Here is a 20287-nt window from a genome sequence, read left to right on the forward strand (position 1 = left end):
GTAACTACATGAGCTACTTCAGTAATTTTTAACAGTTTTATGCAATTTGGTTCCACCATCTAACTAACAGGCTAATTTGCCCATCTCTTACCCATATTGGTCCGTGAGCACATTGGGCCCAGTTTTGGCCCATCGAGGCCCTCTTTTTCCGAAGTACGTTAAGACGTCACACAAACTTACTTACTACCTTGTGTGCTAGATCTAACAATTACTCTACGTCTTGAGAGCATTCGCATACTCACAAGCCCATGAAATGCCAGAATTTCGGCATTTCGGCTTTTGCCAAATTAAACTAAGAAAGGGTGTTCGGTACACACCTGATTCGCGACGACTGCTACTGAGATCCCTTTCGATGTCCTACAATTGATTAGCACAGTTCTTATTTACAAACCATAATCACTAAACCTACAACCTACTTATCCATGACCGAACCATGTCCCTAAAAGCCTTTGAAACCTTACCTTTTTGCCAAAATCGATAGCTAGCTCCGAATCCGATTGCTCCAACAACCCACGCCTTCAATCCAACACTTAAGAAAACACTAATCATTGACAGAAAACGTCAGTTAAAAACCCTTAGAGACACATGCCCAAATCGACAGCCTCCCTAGATTTTAGGGACTTCGACTTTTCCTAACTTGTAAAAATAGGACCAGATCTGAGATAATAAGCACTTACCCCTTACTCCTTTTTGATCTCCATGCAATCTGGTGCAGATTTATCTTTCAAACAACAGTAGAACTCGACTCCCAGAGTTTTGAATTTTTGGCTATAAGCCCCCAAATCTATGGTTTTTCGGCTTTTGGGTGATGAAGGAGATGACAATGTGGGGCTATAACCTTGATGTAGAATTGCCGACAGGTATCTAGGTTTTAGAAAAGATGATTGTCGTTTATTAGGCACAAAAATATTGAAGGATTTGGCTTGGAAGAAATGGGCACAACTAATGTATTTTTTGAGGTTTCAGCTTTTGTGGTTTCGGCATAAGTGTTGATGAACAGCAGGTTTGATGAACGGTTTTAAAGAAGAAAAATGAAGAAAGATGTATAGAGAGAATGGTGGTTTCGGCTAGAGAGGAAAAGAGAGAGAAAAGAACAACCCTAAGGTGTTTAAGCAGAAGAAAACGGCACCACTCAATACCCTAAGTGCCGAAATACTAACCTAATACCCCTCTGCCAAAATCCCCTTTCTAATTCCCCTAATTCGGCCAACTCTTAGCCTTTCTCCAAATCCCTTAAATCTCTCCCCTTATCCCTCCTTAATCCAAGCATTTGGACTGATTCAAACTCTCCTGTAGCAGAATCCACCTGGACTCCAACACTTACCCCTCCAGCACTTAAAAATAAATGCATCTATTTGTCAACACAGGGAATCGATCCCATGTTTTCCCCAATGCTCCACACGCCACCTTTTTAGGAGCCTAGTGGCGTCACCCTTGCCACTTTACTAAGGCTCTTTTTGTGATGCAATTTTTCCATAACTCTATACAAGGGCCATCTAGCAAGAACCCCTAACTCCTAAGTCCAAAAATTCAAAAATTCAACTGGGTTTTGGCCAACACATGGGCTTTCTATAAGCCCATTTACCTCCTCAAAATATTAATTTCACATCTAAATACAAAATTTTAAAATCTTTACCAAAATATTGAAAACTGCGAATAAATCCGAAAATCAGGACGTTACAACTTTACCCTCCTTAAAGAAATTTCGACCTCGAAATTTTACCTTATTAGAATAGTTGAGGGTACTGTTGACGCATAGCCTCCTCAGTCTCCCAAGTAGCTTCTTCTTTGCCATGGTTCCTCCAAAGTACTTTCACTAGTGGAACTGATTTCCTTCTCAACACATTGACGTCACGATCAAGTATTTGCACAGGTTCCTCCTTGAAAGTTAAATCTGACCGTACCTCGATTTTCGCAACTGGTATGATATGAGTTGGGTCAGATCGATACCGCCTCAGCATGGATACATGAAAAACGTCATGGATACGATGCAGTTCTGGTGGTAACTCTAGCTGATAAGCCACTGGTCCAACCCGCTTAACAATTCGGTAAGGCCCAATAAACCGTGGGCTCAACTTACCCTTCTTACCAAATCTCAAAATTTTCTTCCAAGGGGAAACCTTCAAGAAAACCATATCCCCAACAGCAAACTCAATCTCTTTGCGCTTCAGATCCGCATACGACTTCTGTCTATCGGATGCCTCCTTTAACCGATCCCTTATCAGCCTAACCTTGCTTTCAGTGTCTGCCACCAATTTCGGTCCAAGCACTTGTCGTTCACCCAACTCTGTCCAACACGTCGGCGTACGACATCTTCGCCCATAGAGCGCTTCATATGGTGCCATCTGAATACTTGCTTGATAGCTGTTATTGTAAGCAAACTCCGCCAATGGCAAGTAGTCCTCCCAACTTCCACGAAAATCAATGATACAACCTCTCAACATATCCTCCAGAACCTGAATAACCCTTTCTGACTGTCCATCTGTCTGTGGGTGAAAAGTGGTGCTAAAATCCAAAACTGAGATGTAAACCTAGGGTCTCGATCAGAAATTATCGACACTGGCACCCCATGCAGTCGCACTACCTCCGCCACATATAACTTGGCCAACTTTTGAAGTGAGTAGTCGGTACGAACAGGTATGAAATGAGCAGATTTTGTTAACCTATCCACAACCACCCACACCGAATCTTTCTTGGTGGGTGTCAAAGGTAACCCACTCACAAAGTCCATTGTTACTCTTTCCCACTTCCATAGCAGAATTTTCACAGGTTGCAGTAATCCCGAAGGCAATTGGTGCTCAGCCTTAACCTGCTGGCAGGTCAGACATTTCCCAACAAATTCAGTCACCTCTCGTTTTAATCCGGGCCACCAGTACACCTCTCGCAAGTCTCGATATAACTTATTCCCTCCAGGATGCATGGCACAGAGTCCACCATGAGCCTCTTTTAGAATTAACTGCCTCAATTCAGGGTCCTTTGGAATACAAACCCTTCCACGAAAGCACAGAACTCCTTCAGTGTTCAACCCAAAATCCTCGTTCTCACCACTTTTAACTTGCTGAAACCGAAGAGCTAATGAATCGTCCTTCAACTGTTTTTCCTTAATCAACTCAGTCCAAGTAGGCCTTACTTGCAGTTCTGCCAACAAGCTTCCATCGTCGTACAGACTTAATCGTGCGAACAAGGCTCTCAAATCAGTAACAACCCTTCGACTCAACGCATCCGCCACCACATTAGCCTTTCTTGGGTGGTACTCTATCGAACAGTCGTAGTCTTTAAGCAACTCCACCCATCTTCGTTGCCTAAGGTTCAATTCCTTCTGAGTTAACAAATACTTTAGGCTCTTATGATCTGTGTATATGATGCTCTTTTCCCCATATAAGTAGTGTCTCCAAATTTTTAACGCAAAAATCACCGCTGCTAGCTCCAAATCATGCGTAGGGTAATTCACCTCATGAGCCTTAAGCTGTCGCGATGCATAAGCGACCACCTTGCCCTCTTGCATCAGTACGCAACCTAACCCCACATGCGACGCATCGCTGTATACAGTAAAGTCCTTCCCGGACACCGGTTGAATCAACACTGGCGCTTCAGTCAATACCTTTTTCAACCGATCAAAAGCTTTTTGCTGTTTCTCGGTCCAGACAAATGGTACTCCTTTCCTTATGAGTTTTGTCAAGGGTGCCGCCATCACCGAGAAACCCTCCACAAACCTTCTGTAGTAACCTGCTAACCCTAGAAAACTCTGAATTTCCGATACTAACCTAGGTGGCTTCCATTCCAGAATTGCTTCAATTTTACGAGGATCCACCTTAATCCCCTCGGCAGAGACCACATGCCCTAGGAAGGTTACCTCCCTCAACCAGAATTCACACTTGCTGAATTTCGCATAGAGCTCATTTTCCCTTAACACTTACAGCACAATACGGAGATGCTCATCATGCTTCGCCTCCATTTCAGAGTATACCAGGATATCATTGATAAAGACGACTACGAACCGATCCAAGTAAGGTTGGAATAATCGATTCATCAGATCCATAAAAGCTGCAGGTGCGTTTGTCAGCCTAAACGGCATGACCACAAACTCATAATGTCCATATCGAGTTCGGAATGCTGTCTTATGAATATCCCCTTCTTTTACCCTTAGCTGATGGTATCCAGAATGAAGATCGATTTTGGAGAATACCGAAGCTCCCCTAAGCTGATCAAACAGATCGTCAATTCTTGGCAGTGGATACTTATTCTTAATTGTCAGTTTGTTCAACTGGCGATAATTGATGCACATGCGTATCGTTCTGTCCTTTTTCTTCACAAACAGGACCGGTGCTCCCCAAGGAGACACACTAGGCCTAATGAAGCCTCTATCTAACAACTTTTGAATTTGAGCCTTCAGTTCCACCAACTCCTTTGGTGCCATCCTATAGGGTGCAATAGATACTGGAGCTGTTCCAAGCAACAAATCGATTCCAAACTCAAGTTCCCGATTCGGAGGTAATCCAAGAAGCTCTTCCCGAAAAACATCTCGGAATTCCCTAACAGTTCTGATGGTCTCCACAGTCAGATCCTCAGTTTCAGCTTGGCTTACCAAAGCCAGATATGCCTCGCACCCCTTGCGCATCAGTTTCTCAGCCCTCAACGCCGATACTACATTGGATAAGTAATCCCTCCGTTCTCCAATAATCATTACCTCTTCATCATTGACAGTCCTTAACACCATCCCCTTAGCTGCACAATCCAAAGTTGCCTTATGCTTGGTCAACCAATGCATCCCTAGTATCAAATCAAATTCTTCAAGCGGTAACTCCATCAAATCCCCATAGAAAACCCTGCCTTGAATCTCTAGAGGCACCTCCTTAAAGAGTTTCTCTACCTTAACCGAATAACCTAAAGGACTTATCACCGAAACTCCACACACAGTCTCCTCGAAGTGCACACCCAGTGCCCTAGAAATGTTATATGCCACATATGAATGGGTCGATCCCACATCAATCAGAGCAGCATAATGTACACCATATATAAAAAACGTACCAGTTATGACATCAGGTGCGTCACCCTCCTCGCAGAGACGAGCAGCATACACCAAAGCTGGCTGATGAGCATCCGCGTTACCAATGCCCCTGCCGGGTGCCCCACGTCCACGGCCATTACCACCGCGACCTTGTCCACGACCTCTTGGCAGCGGCGGTCTATCCCTCACAGGTTGAGCCGGTCGAACAGCCCCTTGTTCGGCCTCCTGAGCCTGAGTGGCCCTCCTAGGACAATTCTTAATCCTATGCTCCTTAGACCCACAACGAAGACAAGCCCTAGAACGCTTCCAGCATTCTCCTTGATGCATTCTGCCGCAATCCCCACAAGCTTGCAGTCTACCTGTGTTCACTGAAACTGCTCGAACCGGTTCCTCCATCTTAGCTCTCTTAATATTTCGATTTGCAGCACCCACTGGTCCAGCATCCCTCCTGAACCGATTCCGATCCCTATCACGATTCTTCTGTTTGGTTTGCTTCACCTCCTTGGCTATCTTAGCTTTCTCTACCAGTGCCGCGAAATCTCGCTCTCTCTGCAGAGCTATGAGCACCCTTAACTCATCTTTGAGGCCATCCTCAAAACGAATGCTGCGCTCGTATTCGGTGGAAACGATGCCATTAGCATACCGACTCAATCGTAGAAACTCCTCCTCATATTCAGCAATGGTCTTATTTCCCTGAGTCAGATTCAAGAACTCCTTTCTGCGTGCATCCACATAGCTAGCTCCAACTTATTTTGCCTTAAAGGTCTGTTTGAACAGCTCCTATGTTACCCTCTCAGCTGGGGTACCCTCTCTCATAGTAATCCACCACTGATACGCTTCATCCCGCAGCAACGACACTGCCCCTTTCAACTTCTGTTCTACTGAGCAGTCTAGGTCATCCATGATCCGCTCTGTGGCTTCCAACCAGTTCCGTTGGCCCGAAGTCATTCAGAAATGGACCCCCTATTCATGGGCCCGATGTTATCTCCGACCACCCTTTCCAAAACCCTCAACATGGCCTGAGACAAAGCGTCATCCCCTGCGGCCCAGTCACACGGCCCATTTTCATTAACCGGTGGTGGACGTGCCTCGCCAGCTGGTATGTGTTCAGATGACGCAGATCCAGCTTAGGTGCTACTTTGGCCTCGACCACGGCCTCTTCCCCGAGTAACCCTTGTACTCAGAACGATTTATCTGTTTACGAATTTTATGACATTAGTTTACTCGTTTCACTGTTTATTACAGAATGTCTTATGAACAGATAGAGTTTCAGAGTTATTTTCGCGCAATCACAATTTAGCTACGGTCCCAGTTTTGTAGCCCTAATACTACATTATCAATAGCACTCTCTCTAAGGCTCAGTACTATCTACAGTATTATCTCCAGTCCAGTTCCATAAATATTTAAAGCAGAAAAATAACACTTACAGACTTGGTGCCGGGGATTTAGTGTGCCACTTCCTTATCAGTCCATTTAAAAATTTTAAAATACTCATGTTTTCGTTTACCGAAAATAAAAAGATTTGATTTGAAAACACTTTTATTTTAAAACTATTGATTTAACCCCTGTTTAACAATAGAAAAACTTTGAACATCTTCGAAAACTTATGGAAAAACTTTTTTTTTTTAAATATTTTCGGACCCGATCCACAGCCGAGTTGTTGTAACCAGGCTCTGATACCACTAAATGTAACACCCCAAACCCAGCCCAGACGTTACGGCCGAATTTAGTATGTCACATGGAGATGTTTCAAAAAAACATGTGTTTATCTAAATTCTTTGTTTAGAGCTTAGCAAAAATCCGTTCTTGTTTAAGTTAAAGTGAATGGAAGTTGTGCACCAGGTAGGAAGCCAGAGAAGAGGAGGTGAGTCTTATAGGACCGCTTAAGTACCAAGCTCTTCCCGGATCCAATCCTAGACATGCACACATCCATTGCCACACTTTAAGCAGGTTACGTGTCTACGAACATTAAAACAAGTTTAAGTCTGCTTAAAATATTTATTTTCTTGGAAAAATATTTACTTTGCGGAAATTTTGCGCCTCATCGTGATCTTTTAAAAACAAGTAGTTTTTATAAAACGAACCCTAGTGCTAACTAGTTTAATAATCCCCAAAATAAAATTAATTAAAAAGAGCGGCCTTATTACAACTTTAAGCATAATAAAAATAATCCAAATTAAATGCTAAACTAATTAAATCCGGCAATCAATCTTCATGGCCACTCTGAATCCCGCCTAGCTCCATGACCACCAACTAGGGCTGACCTGTAAGGATGGAAGAGGAAGGGGTGAGTTTGGGAAACTCAGTGCATACAGAAACCCATCCAAAGTCCGAATCAGCTCGAGCCCATTGGGCCTAAGCCTATTCAGATAACAGTACACAGTGGACCGAAGCCCTTTTCAGAATACAGTAGCAAGGCCTTAGCCCATTTTTACATAACAGTGTGGCCCATAGGCCCAGTTTAGTAACATAAGTAACAATAGTAGTAATGCATGTAAACCCATCTGGGGAGACTACTCAACCCACCAACCGCTACACTACACCTGTACCAGCCCTACACTCCATGTGGGGAATATCTCAACCCACCCAGCCCTACACTCCACAGTTGCAGCAACGCTGCTCAAATATCAGAAAGTTGAGGCAAAGCCTCCTGTACGTGGATGAACCACTTTCAACACTTCCTCCATCAATATCCCAATCCCATGCAATAGATATTAATAAAAGCATATCATGTAAAATATAGTATTAAACAATCACGCAGTTTAGTCAATTTTAAACCCTAGGGGTATATCGATAATTTTGCTCTTAGGGGTAATTTCGTAACTTACGCAACTACACGAGCTACTTCAGTAATTTTTAATAGTTTTATGCAATTTGGTTCCACCATCTAACTAACAGGCTAATTTGCACATCTCTTACCCATATTGGTCCGTAAGCCCATTGGGCCCAGTTTTGGCCCATCGAGGCCCTCTTTTTTCGAAGTACGTTAAAACGTCACACAAACTTACTTACCACCTTGCGTGCTAGATCTAACAATTACTCTACGTCTTGAGAGCATTCTCATACTTACAAGCCCATGAAATGCTAGAATTTCGGCATTTCGGATTTTGCCAAATTGAACTAAGAAAGGGTGTTCGGTACACACCTGATTCGCGACGACTGCTACTGAGATCCCTTTCGATGTCCTACAATTGGTTAGCACAGTTCTTATTTACAAACCATAATCACTAAACCCACAACCTACTTATCCATGACCGAACCATGTCCCTAAAAGCCTTTGAAACCTTACCTTTTTGCCAAAATCGATAGCTAGCTCAGAATCCGATTGCTCCAACAACCCACGCCTTCAATCCAACACTTAAGAAAACACTAATAATTGACAGAAAATGTCAGTTAAAAACCCTTAGAGCCACATGCCCAAATCGACAGCCTCCCTAGATTTTAGGGACTTCGGCTTTTCATAACTTGTAAAAATAGGACCAGATCTGAGATAATAAGCAGTTACCCCTTACTCTTTTTGATCTCCACGCAATCTGGTGCAGATTTATCTTTCAAATGACGATAGAACTCGACTCCCGGAGTTTTGAAGTTTTGGCTATAAGCCCCCAAATCTATGGTTTTTCGGCTTTTGGGTGATGAAGGAGATGACAATGTGTGGCTATAACCTTGATGTAGAATTGCCGACAGGTATCTAGGTTTTAGAAAAGATGATTATCGTTTATTAGGCACAAAAATATCGAAGGATTTGGCTTGGAAGAAATCGGCACAACTAATGTATTTTTTGAGGTTTCGGCTTTTGTGGTTTCGGCACAAGTGTTGATGAACAGCAGGTTTGATGAACGATTTTGAAGAAGAAAAATGAAGAAAGAAGAATAGAAAGAATGGTGGTTTCGGCTAGAGAGGAAAAAAGAGAGAAAAGAACAACCCTAAGGTGTTTAAGCAGAAGAAAACGGCACCACTCAATACCCTAAGTGCCGAAATACTAACCTAATACCCCTCTGCCGAAATCACCTTTCTAATTCCCCTAATTCGGCCAACTCTTAGCCTTTCTCCAAATCCCTTAAATCTCTCCCCTTATCCCTCCTTAATCCAAGCGTTTGGACTGATTCAAACTCTCCTGTAGCAGAATCCACCTGGACTCCAACACTTACCCCTCCAGCACTTAAAAATAAATGCATCTATTTGTCAACACAGGGAATCGATCCCATGTTTTCCCCAATGCTCCACACGCCACCTTTTTAGGAGCCTAATGGTGTCACCCTTGCCACTTTACTAAGGCTCTTTTTGTGATGCAATTTTCCCATAACTCTATACAAGGGCCATCTAGCCAGAACCCCTAACTCCTAAGTCCAAAAATTCAAAAATTCAACCGGGTTTTGGCCAACACATGGGCCTTCTATAAGCCCATTTACCTCCTCAAAATATTAATTTCACATCCAAATACAAAATTTTAAAATCTTTACCAAAATACTGAAAACCGCGAATAAATCCGAAAATCAGGACGTTACATGTGATGTGATGATGTGATTATGCTTGTTGGCCATATATGGTTTGTGTTATGAATTATGTTCATGATGAATGCTTTATGACCAATCGAAATGGTCATGGCCATGAATTAAATGTGTAATATGGAAATAAGTTGATAACCATAGTATAATGGTAAAAGTGATCATTAAAATGATAAGTCTTATGAATGTGAATTAAGGAATCTAGACTTGGTATTGCATGAATAGATGCATTGCTTGTAAGAGGAGATGTTAATATTATGAATATATATTAATAAAGAGTGTTTAATCACTAAAATGATGCCATGAATTGTGGTTTTAATATGTATAAGGTTGTAAGGGTTTATGGGTAACATGAAGGCTTGGAAAATAGCCTAAGTGTAGGCCACACGGGTTGAGACACGGCTGTGTGTCTCAACCATGTGAGGGACATGGCTTGGAGACACAAGCGTGTGGCCCGACCGTGTGGTTCAATTTGCATGCTAACATCATAAACAGAGAGTTACACGGCCTGAGGACACGGGCGTGTCAAACACACACAGGCGTGCCCCTATGTCCACACGGGCGTGTGACCTTGTTTCATGGGAAAATTTTCTAGGTTTTCCTGAAACTTCTCAAAGTTCTTGGTTTAGTCTCAAATCAATCCTAATGTATGTTTTGAGCTTCGTAGACCTAAATAAGGGACGACATGTATGTGTTTGAAAAGTTTTAAATTAAAAGAAATTTTATGGCCTGATTTTTGCATGTATATGTATGTTTAAGCCCGAAAATGCCTCGTAATTTGTCCCGGCGTCAGACACGGGTAAGGGGTGTTACAAGCAGCTAACGAGTCAGAAGGAGAAGCTTGCGTGCACTGTTGTCGTCGACATTTTAGAGCATGCTGATTTGACATTGAAGAGTGTTGTCATTGCGTTTGATTTTAGTATGGGTGCATCTGGCTTTGTTGTGGCTGTATCTGAGTGTGCTGATTGTAGCTCTATTGTCGTTGATTATAATTCCCTTGTCTTGAATTATAATTTCCTTGAGTAGATATATTCCCATATCGGAATGTCGTGGCATTTTGTCCAGTACTTTGAGATCCCCAAGACTATTGACTGCGTGCAGAACTATTATAAGAGTTGCCATAAGAATTGTTGAGGATTTTACTGACATAAAAGACATTCTCTGCATGTTGTGGACAATCTTCATAGCTGTGGTTGTCACTGCGAATCTCACAACAAAATGTAGGAACATCAACTTGTTGAGCGACTTGTATAGATACAACGTCACTAGTCCCTTGCATATTTTTTTATCATATTTGCAAGAGAAGAAACTTGAGCACCAAGTACAGATATTGTGTCCAATTCAATAACTCTCGGAGTAGCTTTTGCTTATGCAGCTCTAGAGATAGGGTAATCATTCTAAGCAATTCTCATAAGAATTCCAATAGCATCATTATAAGTACAATCTAGCAAAGGTCCATTGGCTGATGCGTCGACAGGATTCCTCATGTGTGAATCCAACCCATTATAAAAAATCTTGATTTGTGTTTCTTGATGAATGCCATGCATGGAGCAGCATCAATGAAAAGATTTATAACACTCCCATGTGGTGTGAAGATTCTCATCGTCCAACTGATGATAAGCTGTAATATCATTTTGGAGACGAACATTCATTGTCAATGGGTTAAATCGCAAAAAAAAAACTGTGTTATTAGTGCATTCCAAGAAGTAATTGATCCGACAAGTAGCCTAAGGATCCATGTACGAGCTCTTCCCTGCAAGGAATAAGGAAATAATTGCATTTTCAAAATGCCATCAGGAACACCTTATTGACTAAAGGAAGCACAAATCAATAAAAATGATTTAAAATGTTCTCGTGCATCTTCATGTGGCAGTCCAACATATTGCCCATTAGAATTCAGCTTTTGAAACATTACTGGCTTGAGTTCAAAATTTGCAGTTTGGATTGCTGGCTTAACAACTCCCGATTGTAAGTCATCCAAGACAGGTATGACAAAATCTCGTATAGTCCTATTATGTATTTGAGCATCTTGTTACAATGGTGGGTCATTAGCATTTTGGTTCTGCATCGGGGGTATGACTACAATATTTCTTGGTAAAGCCATATTCCTTTGTTCTTGAAGTCTCCTCCGAATGGTTCTTCAATTTTTGGATCAAAATCGGTAATAAACTCCGAATTACTTCGGGTCATACAACACCTAAAATAAAAATGTGAAAATAGCAACAAAATGAAAACAAGTTAGTAAAAACTAAATATTATGAAATAAAAACAAACAAAAATAAATATCAAACAAACTCCATTCCCGACAATGGCGCCAAAACTTTATAGACTGTTTAACGTCACAACAGTAATGTGCAAGTATACACTGTCGAAGCAAGTGTAGGAGACAAATATGAGTCTGTTGGATATCGATCCTATGAGGATGGTTGTCTTTTGTCTATCAATATCAGTACAATAAATAGATAGAAACAAGATGAAATTGTGAGAGTAGTTGTTGAAGCAATAACTTGAAAATAATAAGATAAAATATGATAGTGAGAAATTGGGATCTCTAACTTGAATATTCAATAGAATGCTAAGTGCTTACAAGGTAAAAAGGATAGGTGATTGTTGATGCAGGAAATTACAATGAATATATTACCAAGCTTAACTTCTATATTTAATAAAAGAGTTAAACATGCACATTAACCATGTGACAGCCCAAAATTGACCCTAGTCGGGAAGTGGTTTCGGGACCGCTAAACCGAGTCACCGAAATGTTTGAATGTGATATTTATTGTCTAGAATATGTAATTATGAATGTGTGAAAATTTCAAGCTTCGAATTAGTCGATTGCATGTGAATTTAGTCAATAGGACTTATGTGAGAAAATTTTAAAATGTGATAGGTCAATGCGTAAGGACCTATTAGTGCATGTGGAAAAAGGGGGGACTTGCATGTCAAATTCCCCCCCCATTAGTAGTGGCCGGCCATGACAAGCATGGTAGACCAAGTGTGATGGGCAAGACATGTCATAGACATGTCTTGTTGGTGCATCATGGGTGGAAAAAAATAAAATAATGAGCATGGAAATTAAATAATGAAAGGGAATATGATGAAAACAAAAAAAGTGTGTGGTTGTTTCTCCCCTCCCCCATTTTGCCGAAACTAGAAAGAAAAACAAAGAAAAAAAAAGTGCTCATCCTTTGGTTCATCCTTGGCCAAAAGTTTTAAGGAGGAAGGAAGAAGAAAGGTTGAAGAGGTTCGGCCATGCATGTAGCTAGGCTAAGGTATGTTTGATGATGTTCCATGAGATGCATGCATGTTTTAGTTGTTAGCTTGAGTCTACCTAGCCCATGGTCTAAATCTTGCTATGTGATGGAAATGACACTCGGCCATGGATGCATCATTCTTGGTTGATGTTTGATGTTGTGGTGATGAGGCATGAAGATGAGTTAAGATTCGGCCTAGGTGGATTTTGTGTTAATGCCATTGCATGCTAAATATGAAGCTTGTTAATGATGCATGTGATGGTGGATTGATGATTCTTGACTCTCCTTTTTAGCATTTTTGAGTGAGCACATATGTGCATTGGTTGCTAGATGGGGAAGAATCGGCTAGCAAGTTGTGTGCTAAGGCCGAATATAACTTTTGTATGTTAATGAGCAATGCATGTGTTAAATTGATGGAAAGGGAGAGGATGCTTTACTAGTGTATATATGTGCGTATTAGCCAAGTTTTGAACTTGAAACAAAAGGGTGTTTAGTCAATACAAGTGACCATACTTGTAGAATGTATTAAGTGTTGAAATCGGCCCCAAAATGGACATGCATATTCGGCCAAGGGGGAAAATTGGCTAATGTTGAGTTTGATTCATGATTCCGTACATATGTGACTTTAATGTCTAATGTATAAATATGGGCTAAGTACCTTGTGTTCCTCTTTTCGATGCTCAAATGATTAAATCAATTTATTTGTTTAATTAAGCTCAAGAGCAAAGGGGAAATAAATCCGATAAAGGGAAGGAAAAAGTGGTCGAATAGCTATCGGAATCGTTCGACAACACCCGAGGTAAGTTCTTGAGTAAGAGAGCTTAAATTAAGATTTGATTAGATCATGTTTTAAGCAAATCAAAATCATACTCTTTGTGTGTGGCTATTGAGCCGAAATTGCAAGAATGATAAGTGTCTTGTGTTCGAGTTTTGCTAACGAAAATGAAATACGAATGTGCCATGATTTATTGTTAAATGTGCATGGTTATTTGAACGATGTCCGGGCTAAGTCCCGAAGGCTTTGTGCTAAGTGACCATATCCGGACTAAGATCCGAAGGCATTTGTGCGAGATACTAAATCCGGACTAAGATCCGAAGGCATTTGTGCGAGATACTAATTCCGGGCTAAGCCCAAAGGCATTTGTGCGAGTTACTAAATCCGGGTTAAGTCCCGAAGGCATTTGTGCGAGTTACTATAACCAGGCTATGTCCCGAAGGCATTTGAACGAGGAGCTATATCCGGTTAAATTCCGAAGGTACGTGATTTGGGAATGAATGATCTTGCTGTAAAAAAATTCAGTTAATGCTCTAGAAACATCCCAACATTGAGGTATGTTTCGTATGTGCTTGAATTTAGTTGAGCCCTTACAAATAAGTATTCGCTCAGTTGATAAACGAGCTACCGGCCTTTGGCTAAGTTGATCTTTTGTGTATGTACATAAGGGTTGGAAATGTGAAGCAAGTATGATATCGAAAATTCGTGCATATGAAATTATCCGTTTAGCTATATGAATGCTATACTTTGTTGTGCTGGAATTCCTTGCTCAAAACTTACTAAGCATAAATTGCTTACTCCGTTTCATTGCTCCTCTGTTTTATAGATTTGGTTCTCCAGCTATCGGACTCGGGATCTTGAAGTCAAAGTCGCCCACACTATCAAAGCCCCTTTTTGGTACAATATTGGTTGAACTTCGAAATGGCATGTATAGGACTACCCGTTTGTTGTGGGTCGTGGACCCTTTGGACTTGTATAATTTTGGATAGCCATGCGAAAATGGCTTATATGTGTTTGAGTATAATGTTATAATCATTCGGTGTGGATATGCTTGACAAGGATTAGCCATGAGAATGGTTAATCACTATCATAAATTGTGCTATTTATGCAAAAAGGGCTAGTTGAATCATGGAAACCATGAAATAGGTAAAGTCTACCTTAAAGGCAGATGCTGACAGCAGCAGTGATGTAGATTTGGAAAATCACTAAAAATAGTAGGAAGGGAATTAAATAGTGAATAAATTATGTAAACAAACCTTGATGAATCTACTTTCATAGGAAAGTAACGAAACAATCATACGGACAGTATGTTAAGAGATATTCAGGTTCTTGTGAGACAGGGCCAGAACGGTTTCTGGATTTCCTGTTCCGACTTTGGAAATTCATTATAAATTAACCAGAGATAATTAGGAGTCATACCATATATGTATAGATTCCTCTCTGAGTCTAGTTTCTATAGAAACAAACGGAATCAGTATTGGAGCCCTGTACAAGGAGATATCCAAGTCATAATACGCAAAGGTCAGGGTAGTCGATCCCTGTAACATGGGAGACTTTGACTAACAAACTGTACTAATTGGCCCGACCAAAAATTCTTGAAAAAAATATGTAGATGGGCATATGAGTCTAGTTTCAGGGAAAAATCACGAAACTGATTTTCGAGTTGTGAAACTCAAGATATGATTTTTAAATCGACTAGTATGCAGATTGGCAGTGTCTGGGAAATATTTTTTATAAGGGGTTTAAAGTCTGTTAACACCTCGTGTTCGACTCCGGTGTCGGTCTCGGGTTCGGGGTGTTACAAACCAAACCTTCCAATGATGGAAACGAGCCACTATTAAGAACAAGTGGATTAAATTCCTCTAATCCTCAAGCAACTTCCATTGTCATGCTTGTTAACTTAAACTGTTGCTGCACTTTCTAATGTCAATGACTGCAATAACACTTCCATGCTAAAAATATTCAAACCCAAAGATTAAATTGTAGAAGAAGGATTGAATAAAATAACATTTAACCCAGAAATCATGTTTACTTCCATACTGACATGAAATAGAAAGTAATCACCAATGTCTAGAAAAGAAAAATAAAAGAAACAAGTGGAGAATACTATTCCTAGATAACTCGACTTGATTCTATCTGTTCCCTCTTGTATCGCATTTAGATCTCCTCACCAAGAGCTAAGCTGCATCCCTTTCACGTCGGTTCACCAGTCGGAGCTTAAGCCGCCATAGCCTAAAGATTCAAGGGATAGGTTAAAGAAGATGATCCAAAAAGCTCTCTTCTGCCTCTCTCCTTTTTTTTCTTATATGAATATTTGTATTTTCCCCCAAATAGCCCAAGTGTCCTTTCATCAGAATCATGCTACTTCTGCACGTACAAGTTAGTTGTACCAGACTGGACAGCTCACACATTTTTATTCCTATCTAGAAAAATATCAAGTGCGGCTACAATTCTGGGTACAATATGAAATTACTCATTCAGCGACATCAGTACCAAAATATGAAAAAATTAAGGGTAAATAAGCTAAGATCCACTGAGTCATAAAATGTAAATTACTGGACTGAAAATACTAAAATATGTGCTAAAGATAACTAAATGGGAACAAATTAACTAATAAGTAGAGAGAAAGAATATGTTCTTTCTAGTACTATCAAGACCTATATTTCTATTCGGCTTATTTGTTCTTGTCCTCTCATTTAATTGATTTTTATTTGTTGTCCTTTAATCTTTGAACATAAATTAGTTTTTTTTGGGGTTTCAGGTTGTTTAAAAATGCTAAATTTCTTTTCATTTGTCTAGAGCCCTAGGTCAAATTCGCAAATTGGAAACTTTCAATCCTATTTCACACACATCCTCATCAATATTTTGATGGATGGTTGAGTAACTAAATTGAGCCTCAAACAGGATTGCAACTTCAAAAATGATTTTGGGTTTTAAAAAAATTAAAATAATTTTTGTAACACACTAGAATTTTGGTTTATAAGTTTCGAGGATTGTGGTTAAGGTGAATGAGTAGGTTGAGCAATTGAGTTTATTTTCACATTTTAATGTTCGAATGAGCCACTGGTTTCGTGGTAAAGGGTGTATCAGTTTACATTTGGGTCTCGGGTTTGAGTCCTTATGTGTGTTTAGAGGAATTAATTTTATTTTAGATTTGTTTTTAAGTTTTAAATACTTATTTATTATTTTTATTTTTTAATCTAAAATAGCAGTTATTGTAAAATTCTTTTCACATTCTTTTCCATATGCCTTGTTAGGTTTTTTCTTTTTCCCTCTTCTTCCTCCTTCAATTTTTGTTCTCGATTTTAGGGTTTTGGTCCCTTTTATCTTAAAACTTATTTTTAGGTTTCTTCGTATTGGGAATTTTTCTCTTTGTATTGTTTTCACATTATAACTTCGAAAATCTGGCACCAAAACTTTAGCTACAATGGTTTGAGTGCAATTGCATCTATTAGGGTTTTGAATCGAGTGAGTTTTAGTATGGGTTAATTGTTTCTTTTTTAGTTTTAGATTAATTCGTAGTTGGCTCATTGTAGTGATTTGGATTGATTTTAATTTAGCATGATTGGTTTGCTAGTTTTCAGAATTGGTGGAATTGAGGCGTTCCGGTTATTCGTTGTGTTGGCAACTACAAATCAGGTGTGTTTCTGAACCATTAGTAATTAGGGATGGCATTACTGGTGCAAATTCACGATTTCAACCCGTTTCAATGTGGTTTCATGACCACAAGGGTGCTCACATAGGCATGTGCCGCACGCGGGTGGTCCACACGGCCGTGTGACATTGGGGAATTAGGGTTTTTCACTATTTATAGTGCCACACGGTCATGTGGCTACTGTTTGGTGATTTTGTCGATTTTCACACGGGTATGTGCTTTGGACACATGACCATCTCCCTTAGCCACACGAGCATGTGAGTTTTCTACATGGCCGTGTCTACTCTGCTTTTAATTTTTCCTATTTTTGCACAAAATGCACAATGAGTTACACGGGCTATGCATACGACCATGTAACTTGGTCACACGGACGTGTGCCTACGCCACATGGCTATGTGCAACTTTTACACGGGTGTGTGCCTCTTTTCACATGGGCGTGTAGACCTCCACACGGCTTATACCCTTCCACACGATCGGGGCACATGGTCGTGTGGCCCTATTTCGTAAATTTTTATTTTGTGTTGTATTTTGGCTCATTTTGTGTTTTTGTGTAATTCGACCCTCAGTTAAGCCTTGGTTATGTGTTTGGGACTTCGCTGTGACTTGGATTTAAGTATGTTTATGTGTTTGTGTGTGTTAAGTTTAGATAATTGGGAAATGTATTAATGGGTTACGATGGATGAGCTTGAGATGTTACTTCTTGTCGTAATTCTAAAATGTGTACAAACGGTATCGATTTTGAAATTGTTCGACTGAATATGAGTGATTGTTTCTGTGAGCCTGTTCGTGTATGCTGTGCATTCATGCATTTGCATAAAATCGGGGTTTTTGGTTGCAAAGAGAAGGAAGACTGACTAGGTAATTAAACTGCAATATTTTTGTACAGTGGTTTATCGCAATTATTTATACATATTCCAGCTCAGTTGCATATTGCTATTTGAGTGGCTTAGTTCCACATTATGGTGTGTAGGGTGGCTGGGCCTATTATGGTTCTATGTGGTGTGCAGGGTGGATGGGCCTACTGTAGCCCTTATTTGGTGTGCAGGGTGGACGAAGTGGTGTTTGGTTGGTGGGGTGGGATCTCTGACTATTTGGATTCTTTTTGCATCTGAATACACGATTGTTTATGTGAACATTGGGTTATTGGCAACATGGTTAATGTGATGTGATGTGTTCCGATTATCATGTATAATTGGGACATTATTTTTGTGGTTTGGTATGATTTGGGAACATTTTGTATTTTGAATTACTAGTTTGAGTTCTTCGTAAGTGATTTTTATACATATACATTTCTGGAATATTTATTGAGTTACTCCGCCTTTTTCCATTGTTAATGTTTCGTACTCACACTGAGCTCGCGTAACTCACCCCCTCTTAGTTCTTTCTTTTCAGGTAATTCGCGTGTTTTGTAGCTAGGTCTCAGATTTAGCTGAGCGGAGGTCTGGAAGTTTCTCCGATTGGTTTGATTTCAAATAAATTTGGTTATACATTATTAAGATTATGCACTGTCATAGTTGCAATTAGGTCTAAATGCACTGTGGTATCGGGACTTTTGTGATAATTTGATTTGAAGTTTTGGATATGATTTACGTGATAAGTTTTCGTACAACATTTTCATATGTGGTTTTGCTTACTGGAAGCATTGATTTTACTTCGTTACAAAGTAATTTATTCAACTACTCAGTATGAGTTTTTGTTTTGTGCTTATATGTATAATACCATATTTTCTGTTGTAAACAACTTTCGTAATGCCAGTGTTTTCATTAATAAATTTGATTTGATTACAAATTTGGCATGTAAATTGTTAAACGATTTAGCTCAGTTTAGACAAACCGTTTTTGGACTAAGTTTTGAACAATTTTTTTGAAAAATTTTCTAGGATCACTTCAATGGTCAATGTAACCTTATAGATCCGATCAAAATTTTTGAGCCAAATTTTAAGGTGTTACAGTTTTAGCTTAAAACAATTGATTTGATTAGGGCTTTAAATTTTAATTTTGAGCTTATCTTTTAACATTAATCCCAAAATATTTTTATCATTTAATAAGAAATGACCTTTCAGAGAGCAAATAAAAGCATCTAAGTTTTACAAAATTGTAAATAAATGAGATTTGTTCTATTAAAAAAAACTTACTTGGAATAAAAAAAAATCTTTTCGAATAATAAGGCAACATTCTTGCAGTAAAAATAGTGTATGGTTTGTTTTCCCACGTCATTGGGATGTTATTTAATAACGAAATGACATCCTCTAAAAAGGAGTTAATTCTAAAACCGCTTGCGATGGAGTAGAGAGGGAATTTAACCTAAAATAATTTTCAGGTTTCCCCTTAATAGATTTATTCATTATTGAAATGAAATCAACATTAAATCCAAAATGAAAACAAAAAAGCTAGAGAAATGAATATGAAAATGAAAAAAAAAAAGAATACAAAGCTTTTATTTTTTTTATTTCAATAAAAAAACGAAACATCATTTAAGATAAGTAGGTCAGTATTCCCAATCATACCATAACGACCACGAAGCAGTCCAATCGTTCTTCAAATATATTCCATCATCTCTTACTGACCAAAAACATTCCTTGTAATTACACATTTTAAGGAATTCAGTATCATACATATAGAAGACTTTGACACTTGCAGAATGATTTTCCCCAATCAAGTTGCACCAAAAAAGTGTGGTTCCATAAATATTTTCTCTAAATGTCCAACTCCATTCTTCTGAAACCTGGAGGACGTGCCAGCCTAAATCATCATCTCTGGATTTGCAGTGGATAGTCAATTTATTGCCATTGCTAAAATCATTGGAGATGTGGACATGGTATTTTACTAAAAGTGAACCAAATACGACATTGCTTGAGAAAGTTGCAAATGCAAGCAATACCACGAAATTGGTGACAGAAGTGGCCATGCCTCTATTGTTTTCTTTTTTTTTTATAATTGTTTATTCTATACTAGAAGTAATCTTTTAAAGAATTCCACCATGGCTCAATTATATGGAAAGTACATAAATTATCAAATTAAAGAATTGCCAAAAATGGTAATATGAAGTAAATTTGGTAATAAGAATCACAGTTGTTAATATGAAAACATA

Source organism: Gossypium hirsutum, chromosome A11 (genome assembly GCF_007990345.1).
Source record: "Gossypium hirsutum isolate 1008001.06 chromosome A11, Gossypium_hirsutum_v2.1, whole genome shotgun sequence".
In the NCBI taxonomy this organism is placed as follows: domain Eukaryota; kingdom Viridiplantae; phylum Streptophyta; class Magnoliopsida; order Malvales; family Malvaceae; genus Gossypium; species Gossypium hirsutum.